The following is a 22,638-nucleotide window of genomic DNA, read 5'->3' on the forward strand; positions in this document are numbered from 1 at the left end:
GCACATTGATTAATAATATAATACAACATTGATTCTCACCCACAGATGACTACCAATGTACTTGACTCAAAGTGTTTGAGATCGTTTGAAAATGTTTAAAAGTTTTCCATTGCAGTGATGCTATTACAAAAATAGGAGTTTGACTTCTTTTATGGTGGGTAACTTCATGGCTCATGAAAAATTAAAATGAGAAACTGAGGAGAAATCCTTGATGGAGCAGATGGAAAAAAACAAAGCTAGTTCTGTAGTAGCCCTGTTTCCCTTACTTACAGGACAATATAGAAGGTACTTATTATATCTCTACTTTGAGGGAAAAGCAGACATCAGAGACTAGAAAAACTCAATGGTGTAAGAAGGGAAGTAGTTGGAAAGAATCATGGAAACATTATCTGGCTAAGTGAACCAGAATTACCCAGAATTGCCACCAAAACTGCTGTCTTTATTTCTGCCTCACTGCCAAGCCTTGCAGCTAGATCCCTCATCATTCTCACTTCTGGCCTCTCACATAAAATAAAACAACCCAAAATGTAAAGAAAATTCACTGCAGAAGATGTGCTTTTCCCTTTAGTCCTGAGAAGCTTAAGTAAAAAATATACATTGCATCTTTGGTCTTTACTACCTTCTCCAGAAGTCCTATGGCTGCCACAGCCCAAGGGCAGTGATACTGGTGTGAATTCATAGAGCTGTTTAAGTAGCAAGGTAAAAGTGTCATGAAAGCCTTCTCTGAATCCCACTTATTCTGCCTGGTTTTGCATCAGGTCTTTCTGAACAGAAAGAAAGCGAGGCAGCAAGGGCATGCTCATGAAGACAGTTGCTCTTTTCCTTCCCCTGACTACCCACCATGGTTTCCAAGGTGCTGCCATTTAGACGATTGCATTGTGCATTTCTTACTCTAAGGTGCTGCTGGGTGGCTTCCTATTTTCAGAAGCAGGGATAATACCACCTTTTAAAGTGAACTGTTTTTCTAATCCATTTGATAGGAACTGGTGGCTTTTTCCTTATGGAGGTACAAAATTTCCATGCACTGGGAACTGGGGAGATGGAGGAGCTGTACAACCAGCTTAGGCAATGGTACTGTACTCTGCTTAATGATGACCCACTTGGTTCAGTTTGGGTGAAGCAAACAGTGAAACAACAGTGAAAAAATGAGTTAAAAAGTCCATGCTGTTTCTCATTACTCTAATTTAAAGAAAAACATGACACAGAATCTGTGTCAGATGCTCAGATACTAACACCATCATCTTCCAAATTGATGGCTGGTACATATGCTTATCCATCCATTTGACTGGCAATGAGATTTAGTAGACTGGGCACTGAAACGGATATGGTAAATAGTTATTGCTTAATTCTGGTTTGGTAGCAGCATAAATCCTACCCATGTGTCTATTTCTCTTCAGCAAAATAAGAATGTTTCTCTGCCACGGAGCTGATGTTGTGTTACTTGATATTAGAAAGAGAATGCATGGTGAATACTTCTAGCATTTTCAGCCCATTTTTATGTGTTCTACATAGTAAAGTTGGGGGTTTTTTTTAACAAAAGATTTCAGATTAGGTGATCCTAATATTCCTTTCTGTCCCTAAACATGTGTAAATCCATTTGACTGAAGTAATACTCCAGGAAAGAGGGCATCTAAGAACTGAGTTCCATAGCCCTGTCTACCAGTCTATTTCTTCCTAAATTCAAAAGCGCAGGCTGTCACTGCACTAAGTAATGTCTACAAATGTGTTCTACTATAAAAGGCAGAAAACTATTATTGCAAACTAACATGGATATTTTATCAAAACAACAAATCTATGAGTGAGCTTTTTTATGACAACATAATTTAGGGACAGCAAATCTGCAGAGCTTTCATTGGATCCTTGGAGATCACTAATCAAAGTTGGCAAAAAGGACCAGGGTATAAAGAATACACTTTCTAAGAGTCCTGCAGCTAGAATGTAGACAGGATTTTCCTGTGCTCCGACCTTCATCTTGTCTAGAGGTGACAGGAGGACAGTTGTTATTACCTATGGAAGACTTTCTGTGAGTTTGGTTTGTTAGTGTTTTCTCTTTTCTGGCTTTATATCAATGACACATAATGTCTCCAGTAGCCCAGGCAACTCTTTTGATCATTATGGTATTCCAGAATATATGCACCACGTGCATGAAATGTCAACAATTATTTAAGCACAATATCCTACACTGTACAATGGAAACACTGACTACATGCAGAAGATGAGCAAATCATCACACTCTCTATGAAATATTGTATTAAAATAACATTGTGATGCCTTATTTCTATTCAAAGTCACACTGGTTGCTTCAGGGCATAATTGGCTGGTTCATCCTTCAGTGCTGCCACTTATATTACAAAATCATAAAACTGACTTTATCTCTGTAGTCTCAGTAATGCACAGGTACTGATGGGATTATGTTTCATGAGCGTTCTCACATTAATAACACAGACACTGAAATTTTTACTTAATCAGGGGATGTCTTGTTTGTTCTGTGGAGATCATAGCTGCCAGGAAGTTTGCACTGTGACAGTTCTCAAACCTGTTTGAAAACCAAGGGATATTTGTGTGAAGCCATTAAACACAGTGATTTCTTCAATGACTGCATCTGTCTATTTTCATTTGAAGCAGAATAACTATTTGCATTATTGCTGTTAACTACATATGGCTGGCTGGCACTAATCATTGCATGGAAAAGAGAAATGTTTTTCTAAACAGAGGAATAATAATTATTTAGGTTATTTGTATGCACCTATCTATAGAATTTAATGTAACTACCGTGGACAACACATCCTCCAAGAGCCTGCAATTAAAAGCTGCTTTTTTTAGACTGCTCTATGATACCAGTACAGCTGCTTTAGTTCTTTTGTAATGATTAAATAATTTTCAAGTTATGAATGTATTTTACATCCTAGCATAAATAGTTGAATTAAAGACAGGACAATGTCACCTGACATATTTGAGAAAATCTCGAGTTTAAAATCAATGTCAAACCTGACCAAAAAAGTGAGCTATATTGTTTTTCAAGTAAAAAGTAACTCTCTGCTTTAACAGAAGCATGGGACTTTGTTCTTTCTAATACATTTCTCTAGGAGCCTTCAAAGCATGCCAAGAATTGCTTTTAAACAAAGAATCCCTGTAGTGTGTACAGCAGTTATATCTGTGTAATTAGAAATATATGCCTTTTAAGCTCACTGAAGCAATTAGAGCAGGGTAAATACTGGGGAACAAATGTACATTAATATACATTCCTATTAAAAAGAGAAACTTAATTTTGACTGTGTTGTTGCTTTCATGCTTCCTGCATAGCTGTATCTTGAGATATGAAATTCTTTGTTATGGATAGTTGCAATAACTGGTACTTTCATCTCCCAAGACCTACTTGACTTCTCATTTCAATCATCTCAGACCATTGCAGCTTATGAAGACAAATTAATGTTTGAGCTTTCTGTTGGTTAAAATGCTTCACTAATCATGGCTATATAATAACTGAATGGAGGTTTGATGGAGCAGCTCTAAAATGCAGTTTAGGAGTCCTGCAAGAAATGCAAATGTGAGTAGAGCCCTCATGAACACTGGGACTGGGGCAGAGGACCTTTGGGAATAAGGTGTGTTTGTAATACAACACAAGCACACCTACCGTGGTGGCTGGTGCTAATGGTAGTGACAGGAGCTACAGCTTTCTCAGTCTCTCTTGGTACTTTGGTACTGAGAACTTATAGCAGATAACAATAGAAAACTGCTCCAGAGACTTCCAATAGTTTCAATTGGCTTCTTGGCTGTATCAACTTGGGTGATGCTGGAGCAGGAATGAAAAAAAAATAAGACTATAAAAAAATAATTCTGAAAAAAAAATCTCCTCAACTATGAACAAACCCCTGAAATCTTGACTGGTCACAAACTGATAATCAGGAAGTGTATGTGAATTTAACAACAATACATCTTGAGTTTGTACAACGGACAGCTTGGAAGAAGTCAAAGAGAGACACTGTTTTTATAGTATTTTGGAGCCAGACATTTGTCAGGACTGCATTTTTCTCACCAACAGCTTTTCCTGTCACAGAAGCATTTTCCTGCATGCTAAGTAATTTTTGTTATGGCAGAAAAGCCTGAAAAACAGAGGGCCTTCAACATGAAAGCGCAGTCTAAGCCATAGCAGGCATTAGGTTCACTCTGATTGCTTTTGCTAAGCTGTTTGCCCAATCCCATTTCTTTGATCTATTCCTCTGGTTACTTCACATCCCTTTCCACCTTCCCCTTTTCTACAACACGCGGCTGTGTCCACATGTCAGGTTTTTCGCATGCTGCATCAATTTAGAGTCCTTCCTTGTGTGAAGAGATTATCCCACAGTGTTTATCAGTCTTTATCAACCAGTTCTGTTTTTTCCCAATAGGTGGTGAAAGAGGGATACACCAAGACAAGGTCTGCCACATGTGTGCAGCAAGAGCAAGCTGCATCTCAGTAAGTTTATTGGATGGGTCCCACAGAAATAACTTAGCAAAGTAAAAACTGGTGGTGACTATGAGTTATCAACATAACTGTAAGAGAATTGGTGTTACTGTAGTGAATGCACCTTGATAAATATCTCTGATGTTGTGGATTTGAGGAGTGGCCTATACCATGATGGTACAAACACCAAGGTAAGATAGTTTTGTGACCTCCCTGCACAGCCACTGTCTTCAGAGACTATGAGTGATATTTCTTTAAACCATATTTATGCCAATAAATAAATTTAAGGTTATTTTTTCTGGTGCTAACTGATGCGGTAGCAAATTCCAAACTCCCGGTTGAACTAGCTGGGCTTTGTGAATCAAATCATCACTGGTCGGTTGTGACTGAAGAGATAACAGCACCACAGCCATTCACTTGACTGCTAACAACTGTTAATCAGCCACTTGATGACATTAACTTTGATTCCACACAAGGAAGTTAATTTCTCTGAAAGAGAGAGCCTCTCACTTAGTTAGCTGGGAATATATCTATAAGCCATGAAAACAGTGTGTCAAGATTTCAGTATCGTTGGTAAGCATTATGGATGAGGAAATAGCCCTTTACCAGACATGTCAGAAAGTGATTTGCTCTCAGTAATGCAGAGGGATTACAGTGTGCAAAGAAATGATGTGCTATGAAACTTCAGTAGGAAAGACATTTTTTTCTTGAGGGAAAGATGTGGGTATCCTTGTGAGTCAAATCTGCTTCAGCAGAGGACAGTGGACATGGGAGGGAAATTCAGTGCATGACATAGAGAGCTGCAGTGTGTAGTTTTGCCCCATAAAGGGGTTGTACATGACACAATAAAGAATTTCAGGGTGTGTGACTGGACTGCGGATGACAAGGGAGTAGAAAAGGGTTACAATTTACACCTAGCATACTCCCTTCTAGTTAGCCTGGGTGTGTGGAATGTAGCTGTGCTACCTGATACACCTAAGAATTGAAGAGGCCATCAGCATCCTTGAGAAAAATGTCACAAAATGTCCCAGTTGGAAACCCAGTTCTGTCCAGCCAAGGCCTAAAGGGTACATGCTAATGGTGGGGTCTTCATGTTGCTTGAAAACTGTTGGTACGCACATTTAAGCCCACTGCTGAAGCATAACACTGGGTTTTCGAAGATTTACAGTGTGCTGTATGAAAGTTGCCCTGAGAACTTCACTTAGAAAAGGCTGGTTTTGGACTCTCTTGCAGTATTTCAGATTGATTGTCAAATATTACTACTAGTTCTCCATGAATTTTCATGGTGTCTCCATTTCTCAGGGAGGGGCAAGAAAACCTTAAGCCTTAAATCTTCTTGCAGCTTTCTCTGTGTCAAAATATCAAAACCACACAGAGCTCCCACAGGTACCTCCAAAGGAGAACAGTCATTAATGAACTTGAACAGTTCCCAGTTCCCACCTATCTTCCAGAAAAACGCTCTAACCTGGGTGTGCCAGAACTGAACTGAGCCAAAATCAGCTTCATCCAGATTGAATTTTTTTATGATGTTTGATTTTTATCTTCAGACAAACTCAAAAGGATTGCAATAAAATCAAACCTGCTAGTAAATGAAGAGAAACTCCATAAGGAGTTCAGTTATTCACCTGCCAGAGTGGCTGAGTTACCTACTGTTGTGATAAAGCTGGGCTAGTGTTTAGAAAACAGGAAGAAAATAGACTGCAGATCAAATAAGTAGGATATTGAATGAAAAATCAGGAAAATTCCTCTTCTCCTAATGGAAGGCTGCAGAAACTGGGCTGACTCTAGAAAGCCTGAAATGATGATAAAGTTGGGTGTATTACAAGGTTTTAAACAAGGTCTGTTATATGCTCAATCAATTCAGTCTCAAAATGCATCTGGAAAGAGTCCTTCTACTCCCCTCTTACAGTGGCAAACAAAAAAACATAAGCCAGACTTTAAGAAATGTACAGGTCCTACATAGGACCATGTATATGGTGCATGTACATTAACTTCCATCTCTGATCAGCAGTTATTGCTGGAATCGGGATTTTGAAAGACCAATGTATTTTGAAGCTTTTTGAGATCAGCAGATTCTTAAAACCTGGTCTATAATCTCAGCTGTTAGTCAAACTGGGTATAAGATAACTTTAAACATTATGTATGTTTCTAACTGTTTGCTAACAGACTATTCAAAATGGGAGTATATTAAAGTTCTGAATTAAAGACTAATAACCGCCTATGTCTTATGAGGCATTCAGGAGAGTTCAATGCTAGAGTTAATCAAAATCCATGGAAGTCTAATTCATCGAATATAAGCCTTCAAAAAGAGGTCAGATCTGAAAGTTTTGAAAGGGCTTTTGTTTTTGTCTCTAAATTAAAGAAAAAAGAATAAGGACAAAACCCACTCGGGTGAAGTTTAATTAAAGGTGATGTGAAGCCAAGTGCAAATATATCTTCTGAGATTACAGTTTCTGCACCTCTGCACAGGACAGGTATCCATTGCCACATTTAAAATGCAGATTATTAAGTCTTTCATTAGGCATCCAATTTGACATCCAATTTGAAGTCAGTGCAACTTCTGCAATTAACTGTAATGAAACAGGTTTGGACCTTAGTTTTCTTGCTATAAGCAAAATCAAATCTAAGTCCTATCTCCTATCTATGTTAAACTTTCTCCTTAGATGGGGCTGAAGCTGGAAGTGCAATTGTCTGGTAATTCTCTTACATTCAGTTTAATGTACCTGGGATGTCTAAGTTTCTTGTTATTATGGCTGGCTTTTGAGGAGGGATAGTATCTTCTGAATTCTGCCTCTGTAGTTTTGACAGAGGAGAATGTTATCATTGCTGATGGATGGGAAAATGAGGGAAGAGAAAGAAAATTACGGTCTTGGGTTCAGCATCTGATTGTAAGTTCTGCAGTTCTAAAGCTTTAAGTATAGGATTACTTAAAATGGTGCAGGAGGCTTCTCTGCAAGTCCTATAAGCAGACTGGGCACAAGCCATCTCTGGTGCTGGAGCGTGTTAGTGCATCAGTCTGCCCGAGGCACATGTCCTGATGTGCTATCAGTGTATCTCCAGAGCCAGCTGGCCCAGAGCAGGGGCATGCTGCTGTGCAGACATGCCTTGTCTCTGCTGGTGAGGAAAGCTTGCTGCCTGTGAGGCTGCCTGGAACACTTGAGGCACCAGCCCTTGCTGAGCTGCTGCTTACAGCTCCTCTGGCTGCCTTTGGGCAACTGAGCTGTGTGACACTGTTCAGACAATGATGCTTAAGAAACTGAGGCAAGACATGACATCTCCTGCTCAGCTATATGAGCACTGCCCCAAGTCTCCTGAGCCTGATCATGCTGCAGTTAAAGCAATTTCAGCTGGGTGCCGGCTTGTCTTCACACAGATGCCTCAAAGACAAAATGCAGTGTGATTCAGTCAAGTCAGTGACATATCTCAGTCTGGCTGGCATGGGAAAGGGGAGGCAGGACCAGTGTGACCACTGAAGAAGGTTAAAATGGCCCCTCTGTAATGCAGAATCATTTCTGAGGAATTAAGCACACAAGGAGGGACAATAATGCACAAAGGAGACCTTGAGCAAATTATTTCCAAATTAAGACTGTAGTTAACAGAATTAGCAATACAAATAAAAAAGATTTTACTCTCCCCAAACTCTCATGCTGATTGTTCTTTTATAGCGTTTTAATGCTTAGGAATGAAATAAAAAGCAAGATGATCAGTTTACAAAAGTGTTGGGATCAGCAGTGACATTACGACTAGTCATTACAAACTGCCGTCGCTTGTTGGCTGTCCTGACACTGTCAGTTGTGTTTAAGCAGATAAGAATTAGCAATCCTGCACTAAACAGAACAGTAAATAGCAGGACCGTCTTCTGAGATTTAGCACCGAGCCACAGACTGTTAATGGGAGAGTGGAAGCTGTGAGAGGGAGCGAGTCCTGCTCCAACTGCTAATTAATCCGATCCATAAATCCTCAAAGAGAGATCTCGTGCCCAACAAATGAGGCTCTTGTTTTCGCGGAAGGTGCTTTTCTAATAGCAAAAGAGGAAATAATAATAATTAGCCAGTTGACTTGGAAGGCTTTATGTGGAAAGTACACAGTGTTATGTGTGAATACATTGCCAAATGGAGAGCTCGCTTTATTTATTGGAGTGTTTGGAGCAACAAACTAGAGACTTTGCATATTAGATTGCAATTTGCATACTTACTAAAATGCTTTGCCTTTTTTCTACTGCTTACCCTCCCTTCCCTCAGAAACAAACCTACAGCAGAGCAGCCACATTTCTCTGAGCCAGTTTCACCTGCTGACATCAATGGATTTACACCACAGACGAATGTGGCTGTTTGTGCATCATTCTGGTAATGATGGCAGCTGTTAGGCTTGACCATGAACTCAGGAATCCCATCATCTGTCATCCTGCTTGTTCTCCCAACAGGGCTTTTGTCAAAGTAGTTACACTGGGAGAAGAGGGCTGTGGGTTTGCACTGCATGTCTCAGCTTCCTACTCAAATCCAGCACAAAGGTGAAAAGCTTTCTCTTGCATTTTTTTGCTAGTGAGTCCTACCATCCCAGACAGAAAGGGGAAGAAGCTGGGCAGGGATAACACCCTAACCAGAAAGAAAGCAGCTTCAAAACAAAGTTTTGTCTTTGTTTGAGGGAGGAAACTTGGTGACTTCAGGTTAACAACAAAATAAGAACCTAGGAAGGGCACTGAGTGCATTTAATAACAGTGTATGTGTGTATCCATCCATGTCTGTATATATCTATGCACATTCATGACCAATGTTGCTCCTGTGGCTTTGGTTTCTTTTTTTTTTTGTGATGTCCATTTCAATTTCCCCCTATTCCCTTCCTAAGAATTAGTTCTGTCCTGCCTCACCTGGGACTATCAGTTAAGAGGAAACGTCAAAGGACTTCACGTTAAACATGCCATGTGTTTGTGGCTAATGCACTACAAACATGCAGAATGAAACAGAACAAGGAGAAATGCACTAAAGCACTATCTTTTGCTTATTGTCACCGAGCAATCTCCTTGCCCACCCTATATGCTGTACCAGAGTTTTAAAGACATGTAGCACATTGCAAAGGATAACACACATAACGTTTTGCAGAAAGAACAAACACCTTGGGTTTAGGGGATCATAATTTTCTTTTCCCCTGACTGCTCTGATGTAACTTAACTGGAAATATAACCCAAAGGGAGATATTTTAAACTAATTGCTAGGAATAATTGTCAGTGCAGCATGGACAAGGAGAATGTGCTTGATCAGCAGAATGTCATTTGGAGTCTCAGATGCATTTATTCAGTTGAAACACCAAATGATGTGCAAATCAAATGTTTTTAATGCCATTGTTTTCTAGCCCTGCCAAGAGTCTGCTTCTTGTTGAGCGCTTGCACAGGGCTGATAGAACAGTTTTGTCTCTGAATGCTAACTCTTTCAGCACTACCTTTAACCTTAGCTCTCAAGAGCTGTTACTAAATGTGTAAAAAGTGTATTTTTGCTAAAATGAACCTGTACTAACAGAAGTTACTGAAGAAGTAACTGTTTAAATCTTGTCTCTTTTGTAGTCTTACGAGCAGCTTTAAGCTGTCTAGGTCTCCTTTCAAACCTCCTCATTTCTATTGGATATGGTTATGTTCTTGCATTTATAGAAGTGGGACAATACAAACTTACCCAAAGCAATACAACATAAGTAGGTGCAGGGAAACACAACATGCTGCCAGAGAACTGCGAGTATGTGGAGCTGTGCTACCATTAAGTTTGACCACACAAGCCCAAAGAACAAGAGGAGAAGTTACAACAAATGGGATTTGGACTCCACAGTGGGCTTTAAGAATGACAAAAATAAGTTTTTTAGATATAAATTTCTCCCATTTTGCCTTCTTTATAGCCTGTTCAGAAATGGTGGTGTCTCACAGGCACAAAGCTGGGACAGCACAGCTCCTTCTGCATATCAGATTTATACCACCACATTCCAGACAAGATAATCTTCTGTCATGGAGCAGGTTTTATGCTATGCTGATTCATGAACAGAGTTAAAGAAAGGGCTGTGTCAGCGGGCATGCCTGGATTTCCAACACACATTTTACCTTCTTGTAGTTTATAACAGCCACACATAATTGAGACCTTTATAAATTCTTCTACAAACAACCTTCCTGGACTACTAGAAAAGAAGATGCTGCAAGGTACCTGGAAATACGTCTGATAGAGCGTGGCTCTATCTCCTAGCACAACACAGTCCATCTCACTACATGAATACATCTTAAGCATACTTGGACCCAGCCCAGAAAACTCAATCTGTCTGAAGACCTTCAGTAGCTGTCAGTGCCTTTTACTTCACAGAAAGCCACATCCACCCACAGAAAAGAGACGTCAAACACAACAAAAACTTGCAAAGAGCAACAAAGCTATGAAAAAAAATCAAAATACAGCTTTAATTCTTGGAAGAAAGAAAAGAGGGAGGAATTGTAATTAACTTCTTTTGTTCAAAGTACATCCAAATCAGTGAATGTACTTTTTGTGCCTGGTTAAATGCTCAGTTCAGCAGTCACAGTGTCAGGTTTTGAGGGCGGGCAGGTCAGATGAGATCAGCCACTATCAAAGCAGCTCTTCCTAGAATGTCTGCTGGAACTTCTCACATGAATACAGTGAATTGCACAGTTTAAAATGTGAATAAAAGAAATATAAATGGGCAGACTTGAGCAGTAGCTCATGGGATGCTTGTCTACTCGCACCCTGTAACAATGGTGTTCATCCACAAAGCTAAGAATGGAGAATGCTGCCTCAGTTTCCCCTTTACTCCATCAGTTACAGTTTCCATCAAGTACTTTGATGGGTTTGTGATCTAACTTGCCAGCCAACTGGTCAGACTGTCTTTCCATTCAGGATATACTGGTTATCTAGGGAGATAAGAGGACAGAAGTCTACTATCTCTATACCAGGCTCTTTGGCACTGGTATCCTTGACTCTGCCAGTTTTAGGAGCACTCTCCACTGGAGCTGGAAGGAAAACCTCTGTCTCTCTAGTCCTCCAATTCCTGGCCCAGAAACTTGAATAAAGATTTTACCATCAACCATTCCCAATCCCTTGCTGTTTCTTACCTTACTTTTCTTACAAACATCTTCTGTCAGGCACAAATCTTCACTCAGCTTATTTGGTCAGCTCCTTGGAGGCTCACTGTAGAAAGAAACAACTCTGTCATTCCTTCAGCTCTCTGAACTTCCCTCTAATGTGACCTGCAACCTTCCAGTTTCTCCAGGGGCTGCAAGGCAAGCACTCACACTCTCACTACAGCTGAGAAAGGATGTTGCTGCTGTGTTAAACTCTAAGAAGGTGGGCAGCGTTGTATATGCGCTCTCCTAATCATTAACCTCGAATACATGGCATGTATCATGAACTGAGATGGCTTTTAAAGCAGAACTGTGTCCTTGCTCCCTAATTATTTTTTTCTTCTTTTTTATCAGACAATAACAACAAGGTGCAATGAAATCCTGTTGGTAAATTCTGTTGGTCAGGTGAAAAAGGATTTCTAGGAATATTTTACTGTTTCCTGGTTTTCATTTTCATGACTGAATGTTGAAACACCACAAGGAAGGTGGAGGTAGAAAACTTGGCTTCAGAAGCAATCCTCTGCTCTCTGGATAAATATCACCAAAAGTTGGTAAAAAATCACAAGTGCAATATGTAAATTCATTTCCTTGTTACCCACTGGCCCTGCTGCTGCTCTCTGTTTCTAGTCCTACTTGCATATTTCAACTCATATCAGCTAATTTTGAAGGAATTCTATGAGGTGAGCCAGCAATGTGCCCTTGCAGCAAAGAAGGCGAGTGCCGTCCTGAGCTGCATTAGGCAAAGTAAGGCCAGTAGGTCAAGCGAGGTGCTCCTTCCCTTCTACCCAGCACTGGTGAGGCCACACATGGAGTGCTGGGTCTGGTAAAAGAAAGACATGGACATATTGGAGAGAGTCCAGTGAAGGGTTATGAAGACAATTAAGGGACTGGAGCATCTCTCCTATGAAGAATGACTGAGAGAGCTGGGACTGTTCAGCCTGGAGAAGGCTCTGGAGGGACCTTAGCAATGTATAAAAACACCCGAAGTGAGGGTGCGAAGAAGATGGAGCCAAGCTCTTTTTAGCGGCAGTACAAAAGGCAATGGGCACATACTGAAATACAGCAGGCTCCTTTTGAATATCAGGAAACACTTTTATTGTGAGGGTGACTGAGCACTGGCACAGGCTGCCCAAGTATGTTGTGGAGTCTCCGTCCTTGGTAATACTCCAGAACTGTCTGGATACAGTCCTGGACAACCACATAAGTGGTTGCAGCAGTGAAATGTTGGATACAATGAACCCAGAACCCTGCCAGCTCCACAATCCTATTCTGAGATAGACAATTCAATTTTAGCACCTTTTGCTCAGTCTAAGTGGTTGCACAGAACCTTTCTGCAATGATGAAAAAACATTCAATGAACATCCAAACTTTTAAACATAGCTTCATGTTAATGTCATGGTTTAATAAGCTCCTGTTACAGAAAGACCAAATGAAATCAAACACCTATGAGGGTGATGATAGTCAGAAGGGTACCCATACAAGAAGGAGGCTTTGCCACTTCTTTTTTGTTTTGTCTTATATGAGGAGAAGCAACAGCAGGACATGATGCGATGACAGTGAAACTCTCAGGGCAGCATGTTCCAAGGGAGGGAAAAAAGGATGAAATCTTAAGATTTCCCTCCATATGTCAGCATTGGTGGTCTAGGAAAAAATATTCTCCAAAGCAGTGTATCTGAGACGTTGTTTCACACTGCATCTAACCTACATTCATGCAGGTGAATGTGCCAAACAGCACAATCCTGTTGTTTTCTCTTTTATTTTCTAGATACATACAACTGCCTCCTCCCTTGAGTCAGATCTAGAGATCATGTGGTTGGAGGATGAACTCAAAAGCCCATTGATTTAGTCATTAATTGAGTTTAATTTTTTGGCAGGCCCCTTCTCTGTCAGATTAATTATCTGACCCCATTTATGCACTGGCAGTGGATTGCTAGAGCCATGAAAAAAAGCAATAGGGAGTAGAGCAGGACCACACCTTCTGTGAGCTATAATTAGACCAGACTATAAATAGACCCTTTAACTCTAGTGTGAAATCTCAGAAGAAAGGGAACTGCAGGGGAGGACCTGTGATTTACAGACTACCTTCCCAGGGCTTGCTTTGGTTTGGTGTAGCTGAGAGCTGCTTCTCACACAGGGCAGCAGTTTCAGCTATGTGTGTTACCTTGGCAGCTGGGGCTAGAAGTGAAGGCAAAGCGACATCACGGGATTAGGGGGGTGAGAGGCAAAGGAGGTGCATGCTGCTGATTTCTGAGTGAGAGAAGGGAGGTGTAAGTTCAAAGGACAGATGTGTTGCTTTAAAACATGTCTGGTTTCTGTCTGTTATGTTTGGGAAGCATTTCTGTTAATACTATACAATGGAGAAAAGTTTGTGTTTATAATATGATTCAGATGTCTAAATGCTCACCTTCAACTAAGGTAACAAAGTGTGTGTGGAGCAATAGGGAAAAAGTAAGATGGACAAAAGACTCTGGGTTTGCTTGAAAAGCAGTGATGCTTTTACATGCTTTCTGCATGCCAGAGAACTGTATTAGCTGCAGTGTTGTGGACCATAGCTAGAATACCTGATGAAATGGGGGCTGGCTGGAAGGAGTTCAGGGCAACAAAACCAGTCTGGAGCACAAGGTCTGAGGTAACTTGTACTGAATCATGCCAGCCCACAAGGTTTGATGCTCACAAAGTATGAATGCAGTAGGTTAGGCAATGGCATTACCAGAGGGAAGGTCTGTGAAATAGTTATAATTTAAAATAGTATGTATTATTCCATTTACGTGCCTTTGATCTGCTTTTCTTCTTTTAACAAAATATTGTGCAAATCAACTCATTCATGTTTCTGAGTGGGGAAAATAATTCCATTAGGAAGTTTAGCTTTATGTCCCAGATTTTTGGCCAGGCAAGAATCAGTGGTTTAGAAGCATCTCCTTACTTGATCTTGTTGCTGTCAGTTAAGTCCTGACAAAACTATGATACATAACTTGAATTCATACATCACATCTACTGCAATGCTTCAAATAAATTCTACTACCAGTAGGTCTTTAAATTAGCAGATAAAGTACTGCTTGACTATGTTAAGCATTAACAGGGTCCTGCCCACCTCATACTATAGGCTTCTGGATCCGTCTAATCACCAGGTAACTTAATACAACAGTGATACTCTCTGGATCAATGCAGCCTGTTGAGTCTTCAAGAAACTTTAATAGTTTAGTAGAAATATGAGTTTAATAGAAATGTTTCTATTAAAAGAAAATGAAAGCAAGAAAAAGCAGAGACTTCATTCCGGTAGTATATGTGCCTGCCAGCTTGTTCTATTGAGTTTTATGTGCTTTATAATCATATTTTATACAGTGGTAATTGAAAAGAAAAAAGGTGTAGTATTTTTCTTTGACATCTTCTTGTAGACATTTTGTTTTACCAAATTAACTCCTTGCCACAGTGTGGAGAGACTAACTGGACAGCTGATCAGATCTTGTTCTCTTCTATAAAAGAAGCCAACCTTAGCCTCTTCTTTGGATTTAAAAGGGGGCTATCAGGGGAAAAAAAGTCATAAAAGCCTCCTTTACATCTATTTTCTCCATCCTACATTAGACTGTTATTGCTCCCTCTGTGGAACAGCCCCAAGCACACTGGTGGAGGTGCATGCCTTTTGTCTACAAATGTTTTCACTATGCCCTTGTCTTAGCCCTGTCATTGTGGAGTTAAAAACACAGTTCTGAACACTGTGTTTCCACAAAGCACTTGTATTGATGGAGTCACAGTAGGTTTCACATCGATAGGATACTTTTAAGGAGAAATAAAGGGCGGTTTAGACAAGCCCAAGGGTCACATTATGCAAATGATATGTGCTCATTAACCTTTCACATAGCTGAAAACATTTGTTACCTGGTTACCTATTATCCTTTCTCCTTCCTCCCTGTCCCAAAACTTGCAACCCGCTCTGACACTTCTCATCAAAGATTTAATTTCAGAGAACTGCTGCCATTGGCTTTGTGATCATTAGGATTTTATTACCCTCAGAATATATAGCATGATACATTTCCTGGCAGACTGCTAAGTAATGCTTTCAATAATTAAAAATCCATAAATAATTAAACCACAACATTATATTTGTCAACATAAATGAACAAACTATGTCCTGTGAACAGCCTTCTGAACAGATATGGACTTAAAACACACAATGATGTGTTCAATAGCTGCATTTAGGAATAAATCTTCCTCCCTTAAAGATTTATATTCATTTATCCAAATGATAGGGAATGCAGTGATTCTCAGCAGATATCATCAATAAAAATTAATTTCTATTTGTATTATAGCTGGAAGCAAGAAACCCCATATGAGACTAGAGACACACAGGGATTAGCACTTTATGAATGTAACATGAGAGGATGAACAACTTGTCCTGAAGAGTCTGCATATGGGGTAAATAATACCCACAAAGTCTTGGTGAAGATGTGGGGGTGAAGGGCAATAAGCAACTTAAGACCTTTCAAAATCAAATCACATAAAATTCACATCTTAGGAATACATGTAACAAAAAGGGTAGATGTGATTAATCAAGAGCTGAGAGGACCTTTCAAAGGCTACATAAAATGAAGGGATTCAAAACTAATCACATTTTAAAAACCAGGAGAATAAAAAAAGGACACTTTGAGGGTAACATACAAAAAACATCCTGATTTTTTTCAGCTAGATCTGAGAAATTCATATAGGCAATTCTGCATATGGAAGAGTAAAACTGTATGGGAGAAACCTTGAAAAGAACTTAGAGGATTTGTGATGAGATCTGCCGAGCTTTGATCATTCACTTCAGCCAAGATGTTTGAAAAACAATTCCAAGTTTTAGGGCTTACCCACTAAGTAGTGAATGAAGTTATGGAGGAGATCACAAACAGGTTATCTGAAGTTTATCCAGCCCTTTCTGAGATGTTCTTGTAGGCTTCACTGTTTCATCATTTTTAAGTATTTAACCAAAATACTCCTATCACTGTTGGTTCTTTTTTTTGGATTTACTATATGCTACTTCAGCTGGTCTTTAAAAATTATCTGAAAGAAATTAGACACTTAACCTCTTCAAGCTTTCTGGCAATCTTTAGCATCCCCTGATTATAACTTCCCACTTTTCTTACAGAGGAAAAAAAAATCACCCCTTTCTCTGATGATCTCTTATTTTCCACCTTCTTTCTCTTGTGCGATGCTTTGGATCCTATATTCCTCCTTTCAGTAAACCCCAGAACTAACGAGCAACTTCTTGTATTTTGTGTTTGCATGAATCACCCATGGTATTTCATCAGTAGACAGTGTGCTTCTCAGGTCTGTAGGTCTGCTTGACCCAAAAGTGTTGAAGAATGCTTTGCAAGACACTTATCACTAAACACTTGCAGGAAATACTTCCAGGGCTGCTGAAGCCCCCTTGGTGTAAGAGGAAAGCTCAAGCAGGAATGTTTAAAGTGTTCTTTTATAGAACAGCCTTCCTTAAATTAATCAAAATCAAGAAAGAACTTTTGGTTTTGTCTTCCACATGCTCAGAGCTCTTAGACAATTCTCCTTCCTCTGACCTGCTAACCTCAAACCTTTGTTTTCACACTTCTAGTACAGAACTAGAAGACCTTTACAGAGAGGGGAAAGGTATCAATGTTTGAAACAGGAAACAAGGAAACATTTCTTAAAGTTATCTACATAAAGCATAATGTAAAATTTTGCAATAACAAAAATACTGAACATTTTACTTGTGATCATAGATAACAGGAGAAACTTTTTCACCAGAAAGCCCTCTACTTTTGCAGACACTTTCAGATGTCTATGATATCTTTGCAGCAAAACATCAAAATCCATGAAAAACAAGTGAACTATCTCAGAACTTCTGGTGGCCCACGATAGTCACCTTTGCTGAAGCTTGTAAGAACCATCAAATATAGTGGGATGAAAGAAAAAGGTGATACTTAAGAGCCAGAAAAACAGAGAAAAAAATAACGTAGACTGAACTCAGGAGGAATGTCAGTCCAGCCTGACTTCTGCAATGTCATGGGGTACAGATTCAGCTGGTACAATCTGGTACTACTCTTCTGACTTTCATTGATTAAAATTGACCAAGAACATGGCTCAAACATATTAGATTCTCTCTCTTGTTGGTGTTGAACTAACTAAAAACTACTCCATATTTTCATTTTGTGAACAAAAGCCATTATCTGAGAGTTCACATATACTTTGTGTATGATTCATCTTTGTTATATATGCAACAATAGGGCAGTTTTATAGAACAGAAATTCGCACATAGTGAATTATTTTCCCACAAGGACAGCTGTTTAATTCTGGGGAAAATATAATGTCAGGGAGGTGCTGAATGAAAGGATCTATTAATTTGAAAATGACAGCTGTTGTAGGATTATAAGTTTTGTGGGGTTTTTGTTATTAAGAAGCTGAAACAGTTCAAGATGAAGTTATATTTTTGACATCTTTTCCTGTGCACTGAGACTAAGTAAATTCTGATGAAGATAAAATTAAATCATAACAATAACATCTGGTTATAATTAAGGCGTTTCTCTTTTTGAAGGGGTATTCTTTCTTTCTCAGACTCCATTTCATGTGCGTTCTGGCTTTAGGACTTCATTTCTCATGAGAGACAAAGTGATTTTTGGATTGGTCAGTAAAAGACTATTTAGTATGGCGCTGCTCTGAAATTCTGCACTCTCTTTCAGATCTCTACAGCCTTTCACTTAATCTATATTAGAAATGTAATTGTTTTTCTTCTCCTGGCTTTATGAAGGTTTGCTGTCATAAAGATGTTACTTAGTGATTGTTTTGCATCTCATACAGCCTGTATGTAAAGCAACTTTCAGATCTTCTACAATTATTGAGGTTATTGGAAAGGCTATGTTCATGTAGTGGAGGGTACAATCACCTGATTACAATATTAGGTTTCAATAAATACTGATTTTTTTACCAGGACCTGGGGAACACAGCCATGCAGAGCCAGCTGAACCATCACTAACCCAAAATGGTGCACCAGAATAAAGCAAACAGCATTGTGAATATATTTTGCATAGATGCAAAACAATACTATCTGAACCTAAACTCTTATATCCATCCTGTCAGATTTAGCTCCATGCAGATTTGACCATGCTGGCATGTGTCCTTGTGTTGAACATTCACTGGATGGCATGGGTTTTCTCAGTAGCTGTGTGGATACATCTTTCAAACATAGCTGACCTGATTGCCTGGCTCCTGTTGTGATTGTGTTCCCTTAAAGAAATGTGCTTAGATAACTATGTCCTTTGCACAAGCCTATCAGACCCTGGTCTTGCCTAGATGATGAGGCACACTAACACTTTTACCCAGATGGAACTAGTTTATTTCAGGAGGGAGCTTCAGGGAATGCTCTTCTAGACTTAAATGATTTCAACTTTGTCTTAACCTAAACAAGACAGAGAACACTTCTGAACTGGAGTTGAAACTTTCCTAAACAGGCCCTGGAAGGCTTGAACTAAAGCTTGAGTTAATCATACAATATTAATTTCTAGGCTAATAAAATGAGGATAGGCATTTTGTTCTCTGACCTGTTTTCTGGACTTAGACTAATATCTTTAGGCCTGCACTATCTCACTGTGTTTGGCCACTCGTTGAAGCAAACAGCTCCAGGGAAGGCATGTTCTGCAGGTCTTGCCTGTGAGAGTGCTGAGGTGCTGGCACAGGGTGCCCAGAGAAGCTGTGGCTGCCCCATCCCTGGCAGTGTTCAAGGCCAGATTGGATGGGGCTTGGAGCAAGCTGCTCTAGAGGAAGATGTCCCTGCCCATGGGAGGGGGTTGGAACTGAATGAGCTTTAAGGTATTCTTACAAAGAAGCATGCCCAATCAGATGCTATTTTTTGTTAGTCATCACCAGCCACCTTACTACACCTACAGGTGTAGTAAGAATATTCAGATTTCATTTTCATAATGCCCTGAAGGCTTTTCTTCATGGTCAGGAATACCAAAGCATACGGATTTAAGTGAGTTGTCTGATGCCACACACTGAGGTCAGCAGTTAGGAGAGGTCATTATATAAGAATTGTTAATTTATCCATTTTTCAGTGTGAGATAATGTTACTTTGCAACTGAATGTCCTGTATCAGTCCTCTATAGGAAAGAATGAACACAAACAAGCTCTCCATCATTTACCTTTTCTAGAGGTAACAAAGAAATATGTTACATTTTGGAAATGCTGGGCTTTTCTTTATTATCAGCTCTCACTCAGAGCTTCGATTATGTTCATTTGTCGCTAACAAAACAGTATTTGAATGAATAATTCACAATACATAATGCATTTGCGGAACTTTTTCTGTTTCCCTACTTCTAGGCTTTTTAAAGAAGATTCCAGGCCTAGAAACACTTAACTTGAAGTACATGAGTAATCTCAGTGACTTCAATAGGACTACTCAGGTGTTTGTAATGAAACACATATATAAATGTTACCAGCTTACTGGAGCCTTCTTTTGAACTTTGGATATGAAATAAAAAATAGTGAATTTTCACCAACATTGGAGCTTAAAATTATCTTTTAAAGAATACTGCAATGCAGCAAAGGTTTAATGCACAAATATTCACAGATCATGAATATGAACAGTGTTGTGCATGCTCTTGGTTCACAATTTAGGTTCAAATGTGAATAAATGAATATTTATTGAACTATTGTTCTCTCCATCCAGATTTCTAATACAAATTTCCCATACTTATCACTGCAGAATTGGCAGGAATAATCATCAGTGGGTACAGGAGCAAATAATCGTCCAATTCTTTTCTTTAATATTTAACACAGAAAGGGCCACTTTTTAAGGGTCATATAGTTTTCTGCTTGGTACCTCAGTTAGGTTGATTCTCCTCTCAAGTTCATATGTGGTAGTCAGTAAGAACCTAATGGAAAACCATGCCCAGTGAAGTATCATGAAGTGAAGCAGAGGATCAAGGGAAAAAGCCCATTGTTTTCATTATAATCACAGACCAAAGCTTTATACTTCTCCTCACAGTATTTCAGCAAGTGATCTGCAAGATTTTTACCTTTTAATACATTGCCTAATCTCATTTTCCTTGCCACTCCAGTAAATTAAGCCAGGTTGCAGTTCAGCCCACAATATCTCATAATGCATTCTCAGTCAAAAATAGACTGCTGCAAATGAAGTAGACACACTCCACATGCCTCCCTCCTGCCAGCTTTGTGCAAGAAGAGGAGAAATCAGATAAAACATCAGTGGTTCCATAAATTCAGTTTAAATCACATATTGTGTTTGTATGTCTTTAGGGAAAGAGGAAACCTGCTTTCAGTTTTTTAAAGCACAGCTAGTGGGAGGCTGTTGTGGTTTTGTAAAGCTATAGGAAAACTAGATCTAATCATGTTGGAGCTATTCCTCAGAATCTTTAAAGAAGGTTCCCTAAGAATGCCAGTAAATGTGTTGATATGGCTTCTGCTCCATGGCAGCATTAGATTTTGATGGAGGGGAGTAAAAATTACACTTGCATTTCAACAAGATGCAACAGCCCATTCTGTCATGAGATACCATAAATATATTCCAGTTTAGTGCTAGATCCTTGACAGCCTGTGCATCAGGAAAAAAGGAGGAGATTTTCTAGCGATGTCTGCCTGCAGTAAGCATGAGTAACTTCTATGGTACAGGGATGCTGAGTAACATGGATATGTGGGTCAGATGTCTCCACCAGCACTCAGACTTTTCCACAGCATTAAAGTTGTGAATTTGTTCATATGTTATATGTAACTCCTACAGTTTACAGCCTGGACTTTGTCAGTCTAGTGAAATGACTAAAATGACAGGAATACAAACTGAGCAGAAATACTCATTCAGGAGGAGTTTCATCTCCTTCTGTTGCATCTTATTATAAAGTAGTTTTAACAGCTGGGGCAACACATGAGGTACACTGGCAGACTGGAAGCCATTAGGACAAACCCTCTGGAATATTTATTTCCAGCATCTGGAAACTAATCTGATTCTGTTGTAGGCAACTAAGTTTCCTACACTATCAATCCCTGAATCTGTCGTTAAGCCTGCTGCTCACGTTAACTGACAGAGCATCAGGAATCCAAGACAGGGCACTCCTGTGCTGTCTCAAAATTGAATGGGATCCGTGAATGGCCTCTGTTAAATTTCACAGACAGCCCAAATAGAAAGTCAATCTTTTAAAACTAAACTGTCCCTAAATACTTGGGGAAAATGTATTTAAAGCCTGTTCTCTGCAGTGACAGTCTTAGTTGTTTAATGCTATCTTTTGCAGTAACGTAAATATATCTGCTTTTGCCTTACCCCTTCCACACTCTTTGTTATTAAGCTCCAGGTAAGTTCTACATTTGGTATGTAGAGTTTTGCACAGAAACTTTCTTTTGTCAAAATCGTAGGTAAATTAGAAGAACTTTTCTTGAGTTACAGATCTTGAAAATAGGTTTCCAAAAGCATCTATGCTTTTGTGTCACTTTTATGAAATAACATGCCTTAAAAGTTTGTTCCTTTCAGGAGAGGAACTCTGAAAAGCCATGATTTTTAGGAGAAATCACAGTGACAGGCTTTCAGCTCTAGCAATTGAAGACTCTTTTCCCTATGAAAAATGGCAATGAATGCCTTTTAAAGATTTAAATTGAGGAAGAGATTAACCTTGATGCTGGATGCACCAAAAGCACCAAGGGAACCTTAGTCATGGACTTTCTGTATAGAAAAAGGAAACTCTGAGGGCTTTTTTCATGTCCTCCAGAATATATGTTTTGCAGATTATCATCATTTAGACATACCAGTTCTCTTGCTTCAGAGTTGAACAAGCAAAATTTAAGTTTATTTATATAAAATAAACCCAATCCTGAATATTTAATGAGACTCTGAAGCCAATTTTTTTGTACATAATTTTATATTTGGGGCCTTTGCATAATTCTGCTATGCTGTGGACAGTGATAGATTTGGATCAGTTTGTTTCATCTGAGGACTAAGCTCTTGCAGCTAGTCGCCATGCACTTTGTGAATTTCTCTTCATTGGGGCTGTAGTGATAGGACAAGGTGAAATGGGTTCAAATTTAAACAGGGGAGATTTAGGTTAGATTTAAGGAAGAAGTCCTTCCCTGTGAGGGTGGTGAG

This window comes from Melopsittacus undulatus, chromosome 1 (assembly GCF_012275295.1).
Source record: "Melopsittacus undulatus isolate bMelUnd1 chromosome 1, bMelUnd1.mat.Z, whole genome shotgun sequence".
Lineage (NCBI taxonomy): Eukaryota > Metazoa > Chordata > Aves > Psittaciformes > Psittaculidae > Melopsittacus > Melopsittacus undulatus.